This window comes from Staurois parvus, unplaced genomic scaffold (assembly GCF_062004578.1).
Source record: "Staurois parvus isolate SC_StPar_1 unplaced genomic scaffold, SC_StPar_1.0 ptg003356l, whole genome shotgun sequence".
NCBI lineage: Eukaryota > Metazoa > Chordata > Amphibia > Anura > Ranidae > Staurois > Staurois parvus.
This window is the reverse complement of record NW_028321152.1, coordinates 12104-18274: the sequence shown is the minus strand read 5'-3', so window position 1 is coordinate 18274 and position 6171 is coordinate 12104.

The following is a 6171-nucleotide window of genomic DNA, read 5'->3' as shown; positions in this document are numbered from 1 at the left end:
CGGAGATCTCCCATCCTTCCTTCCGGAGAAACCTTCTATCCTTCTTTCCGGAGATCTCCCATCCTTCCTTCCGGAGATCTCCCATCCTTCCTTCCGGAGATCTCCCATCCTTCCTTCCGGAGATCTCCCATCCTTCCTTCCGGAGATCTCCCATCCTTCCTTCCGGAGATCTCCCATCCTTCCTTCCGGAGATCTCCCATCCTTCCTTCCGGAGATCTCCCATCCTTCCTTCCGGAGATCTCTCATCCTTCCTTCCGGAGATCTCCCATCCTTCCTTCCGGAGATCTCCCATCCTTCCTTCCGGAGAAACCTTCTATCCTTCCTTCCGGAGATACCTTCTATCCTTCCTTCCGGAGAAATCTCCCATCCTTCCTTCCGGAGATCTCCCATCCTTCCTTCCGGAGAAACCTTCTATCCTTCTTTCCGGAGATCTCCCATCCTTCCTTCCGGAGATCTCCCATCCTTCCTTCCGGAGATCTCCCATCCTTCCTTCCGGAGATCTCCCATCCTTCCTTCCGGAGAAATCTCCCATCCTTCCTTCTGGAGATCTCCCATCCTTCCTTCCGGAGAAACCTTCTATCCTTCTTTCCGGAGATCTCCCATCCTTCCTTCTGGAGATCTCCCATCCTTCCTTCCGGAGAAATCTCCCATCCTTCCTTCCGGAGATCTCCCATCCTTCCTTCCGGAGATCTCCCATCCTTCCTTCCGGAGAAACCTTCTATCCTTCCTTCCGGAGATACCTTCTATCCTTCCTTCCGGAGAAATCTCCCATCCTTCCTTCCGGAGATCTCCCATCCTTCCTTCCGGAGATCTCCCATCCTTCCTTCCGGAGATCTCCCATCCTTCCTTCCGGAGATCTCCCATCCTTCCTTCCGGAGATCTCCCATCCTTCCTTCCGGAGATCTCTCATCCTTCCTTCCGGAGATCTCCCATCCTTCCTTCCGGAGATCTCCCATCCTTCCTTCCGGAGAAACCTTCTATCCTTCCTTCCGGAGATACCTTCTATCCTTCCTTCCGGAGAAATCTCCCATCCTTCCTTCCGGAGATCTCCCATCCTTCCTTCCGGAGATCTCCCATCCTTCCGGAGCAACCTCCCATGCCTCCTTCCGTATAAACATCCCATCCCTCATTCCGTAGAAACCTCCCATTCTTCCTTCCGTAGAAACCTCCCATGCCTCCTTCTGGAGAAACCTCCCATCCCTTCTTCCGGAGAAACCTCCCATCCCTCCTCCCGGAGAAACCTCCCATCTTTCCGGAGAAACCTGCCATTCTTCCCCCCCGAGAAATCTCCCATCCTTCCTTCCAGAGAAAATCTCCCATCCTTTCCAGAGAAACCTCCCATCCTTCCGGGGATATCTTTCATCCTTCCGGAGAAACCTGCCATCCTTCCTTCTGGAGAAACCTCCCGTCCTTTCTTCCGGAGACATCTCTCGTCCTTCCCTTCGGAGAAATCTCCAGTCCTTCCCTCTGGAGAAACCTCCTATCCTTCCCTCCTGAGAAACCTTCCGTCCTTCCTTCCGGAGAAACTTCCTGTCCTTCCTTCCGGAGAAACCTCCTGTCATTCCAGAGAAACCTCCCATCCTTCTTCTGGAGAAACCTCCCATCCTTCCTTCTGGAGAAACTTCCCATCCTTCTCTCCGGAGAAACCTTCCATCCTTCTTTCTGGAGATCTCCCATCCTTCTTTCCGGAGAAATCTCTCATCCTTCCTTTTGGAGATGTCCCATCCTTCCTTCTGGAGAAATCTCCCATCCTTCCTTCTGGAGATGTCCCATCCTTCCTTCTGGAGAAATCTCCCATCCTACCTTCAGGAGATGTCCCATCCTTCCTTCTGGAGAAACCTCCCATCCTTCCGGGGATATCTTTCATCCTTCCGGAGAAACCTGCCATCCTTCCTTCTGGAGAAACCTCCCGTCCTTTCTTCCGGAGACATCTCTCGTCCTTCCCTTCGGAGAAATCTCCAGTCCTTCCCTCCGGAGAAACCTCCTATCCTTCCCTCCAGAGAAACCTTCCGTCCTTCCTTCCGGAGAAACTTCCTGTCCTTCCTTCCGGAGAAACCTCCCATCCTTCTTCTGGAGAAACCTCCCATCCTTCCTTCTGGAGATCTCCCATCCTTTTTTCCGGAGAAATCTCTCATCCTTCCTTTTGGAGATGTCCCATCCTTCCTTTTGGAGATGTCCCATCCTTCCTTCTGGAGAAATCTCCCATCCTTCCTTCTGGAGATGTCCCATCCTTCCTTCTGGAGATGTCCCATCCTTCCTTCTGGAGAAATCTCCCATCCTACCTTCAGGAGATGTCCCATCCTTCCTTCTGGAGAAACCTCCCATCCCTCCTGGAGAAATCTCCCATCCTTCCTTCCGTAGAAACCTCCCATCCCTCCTTCCATAGAAATCTCCCATCCTTCCTTCCGGAGATCTCCCATCCTTCCTTCCGGAGATCCTCCATCCTTCCTTCCGGAGATCTCCCATCCTTCCTTCCGGAGATCCTCCATCTTTCCTTCCGGAGAAATCTCCCATACTTCCTTCCGTAGAAACCTCCCATCCCTCCTTCCATAGAAACCATCCTTCCTTCCGGAGAAATCTGTCGTCCTTCCTTCTAGAGAAACCTCCCATCCTTCCTTCTAGAGAAACCTCCCATCCTTCCTTCCAGAGAAACCTCCCATCCTTCCTTCCGGAGATCTCCCATCCTTCCTTCCGGAAAAACCTTCCATCTTCCAGAGAAACTTCCCATCCCTCCTTCCGGAGATCTCCCATCCTTCCTTCTGGAAAAACTTTCCATCCTTCCTTCCGGAGAAACCTCCCATCCCTCCTTCCGGAGAAATCTCTCATCCCTCCTTCCGGAGAAATCTCTCATCCCTCCTTTCGTAGAAATCTCATCCTTCCTTTTGGAGAAATCTCCATTCCTCCTTCTGGAGAAATCTCCCATCTTGCCTTCCGGAGAAACCTCCCATCCTTCTGGAGATATCTTTCATCCTTCCGGAGAACCTGCCATCCTTCCCTCCGGAGAAATCGCCCATCCTTCCCTCCGGAGAAACCTCCCATCCTTCCCTCCGGAGAAACCTCCCATCCTTCCCTACGGAGAAATCTCCCATCCTTCCCTCCGGAGAAACCTCCCATCCTTCCTCCGGAGAAACCTCCCATCCTTCCCTACGGAGAAATCTCCCATCCTTCCCTACGGAGAAATCTCCCATCCTTCCCTCCGGAGAAATCTCCCGTCCCTCCTTCCGGAGAAACCTCCCATCCTTCCCTCCAGAGAAATCTCCCGTTCTTCCCTCCAGAGAAATCTCCCGCCCCTCTTTCCGGAGAAACCTGCCATCCTGCCTTCTGGAGAAATCTCCCATCCTTCCCTCCGGAGAAATCTCCCATCCTTCCCTCCGGAGAAATCTCCCATCCTTCCCTCCGGAGAAATCTCCCGTCCCTCCTTCTGGAGAAACCTCCCATCCTTCCTTCTGGAGAAATCTCCCGTCCCTCCTTCTGGAGAAATCTCCCATCCTTCCCTCCGGAGAAATCTCCCGTCCCTCCTTCTGGAGAAACCTCCCGTCCCTCCTTCCGGAGAAATCTCCCATCCTTCCCTCCAGAGAAATCTTCCATCCTTTCTTCCGGAGAAATCTCCCATCCTTTCTTCTGGAGAAACCTCCCGTCCCTCCTTCCTGAGAAATCTCCCGTCCTTCCCTCTGGAGAAATCTCCCGTCCCTCCTTCCGGAGAAACATGCCATCCTTCCTTCCGGAGATCCTCCATCTTTCCTTCCGGAGAAATCTCCCATACTTCCTTCCGTAGAAACCTCCCATCCCTCCTTCCATAGAAACCATCCTTCCTTCCGGAGAAATCTCTCGTCCTTCCTTCTAGAGAAACCTCCCATCCTTCCTTCTAGAGAAACCTCCCATCCTTCCTTCCAGAGAAACCTCCCATCCTTCCTTCCGGAGATCTCCCATCCTTCCTTCCGGAAAAACCTTCCATCCTTCCAGAGAAACCTCCCATCCCTCCTTCCGGAGATCTCCCATCCTTCCTTCTGGAAAAACTTTCCATCCTTCCTTCCGGAGAAACCTCCCATCCCTCCTTCCGGAGAAATCTCTCATCCCTCCTTCCGGAGAAATCTCTCATCCCTCCTTTCGTAGAAATCTCATCCTTCCTTTTGGAGAAATCTCCATTCCTCCTTCTGGAGAAATCTCCCATCTTGCCTTCCGGAGAAACCTCCCATCCTTCTGGAGATATCTTTCATCCTTCCGGAGAAACCTGCCATCCTTCCCTCCGGAGAAATCGCCCATCCTTCCCTCCGGAGAAACCTCCCATCCTTCCCTACGGAGAAACCTCCCATCCTTCTGGAGATATCTTTCATCCTTCCGGAGAAACCTGCCATCCTTCCCTCCGGAGAAATCGCCCATCCTTCCCTCCGGAGAAACCTCCCATCCTTCCCTCCGGAGAAACCTCCCATCCTTCCCTCCGGAGAAATCTCCCATCCTTCCCTCCGGAGAAATCTCCCATCCTTCCCTCCGGAGAAATCTCCCGTCCCTCCTTCTGGAGAAACCTCCCATCCTTCCTTCTGGAGAAATCTCCCGTCCCTCCTTCTGGAGAAATCTCCCATCCTTCCCTCCGGAGAAATCTCCCGTCCCTCCTTCTGGAGAAACCTCCCGTCCCTCCTTCCGGAGAAATCTCCCATCCTTCCCTCCAGAGAAATCTTCCATCCTTTCTTCCGGAGAAATCTCCCATCCTTTTCTTCTGGAGAAACCTCCCGTCCCTCCTTCCTGAGAAATCTCCCGTCCTTCCCTCTGGAGAAATCTCCCGTCCCTCCTTCCGGAGAAACATGCCATCCTTCCTTCCGGAGATCCTCCATCTTTCCTTCCGGAGAAATCTCCCATACTTCCTTCCGTAGAAACCTCCCATCCCTCCTTCCATAGAAACCATCCTTCCTTCCGGAGAAATCTCTCGTCCTTCCTTCTAGAGAAACCTCCCATCCTTCCTTCTAGAGAAACCTCCCATCCTTCCTTCCAGAGAAACCTCCCATCCTTCCTTCCGGAGATCTCCCATCCTTCCTTCCGGAAAAACCTTCCATCCTTCCAGAGAAACCTCCCATCCCTCCTTCCGGAGATCTCCCATCCTTCCTTCTGGAAAAACTTTCCATCCTTCCTTCCGGAGAAACCTCCCATCCCTCCTTCCCGGAGAAATCTCTCATCCCTCCTTCCGGAGAAATCTCTCATCCCTCCTTTCGTAGAAATCTCATCCTTCCTTTTGGAGAAATCTCCATTCCTCCTTCTGGAGAAATCTCCCATCTTGCCTTCCGGAGAAACCTCCCATCCTTCTGGAGATATCTTTCATCCTTCCGGAGAAACCTGCCATCCTTCCCTCCGGAGAAATCGCCCATCCTTCCCTCCGGAGAAACCTCCCATCCTTCCCTCCGGAGAAACCTCCCATCCTTCCCTCCGGAGAAACCTCCCATCCTTCCCTCCGGAGAAACCTCCCATCCTTCCCTCCGGAGAAATCTCCCATCCTTCCCTACGGAGAAATCTCCCATCCTTCCCTACGGAGAAATCTCCCATCCTTCCCTACGGAGAAATCTCCCATCCTTCCCTCCGGAGAAATCTCCCGTCCCTCCTTCCGGAGAAACCTCCCATCCTTCCCTCCAGAGAAATCTCCCGTTCTTCCCTCCAGAGAAATCTCCCGCCCCTCTTTCCGGAGAAACCTGCCATCCTGCCTTCTGGAGAAATCTCCCATCCTTCCCTCCGGAGAAATCTCCCATCCTTCCCTCCGGAGAAATCTCCCATCCTTCCCTCCGGAGAAATCTCCCGTCCCTCCTTCTGGAGAAACCTCCCATCCTTCCTTCTGGAGAAATCTCCCGTCCCTCCTTCTGGAGAAATCTCCCATCCTTCCCTCCGGAGAAATCTCCCGTCCCTCCTTCTGGAGAAACCTCCCGTCCCTCCTTCCGGGAAATCTCCCATCCTTCCCTCCAGAGAAATCTTCCATCCTTTCTTCCGGAGAAATCTCCCATCCTTTCTTCTGGAGAAACCTCCCGTCCCCTCCTTCCTGAGAAATCTCCCGTCCTTCCCTCTGGAGAAATCTCCCGTCCCTCCTTCCGGAGAAACATGCCATCCTTCCTTCCGGAGATCCTCCATCTTTCCTTCCGGAGAAATCTCCCATACTTCCTTCCGTAGAAACCTCCCATCCCTCCTTCCATAGAA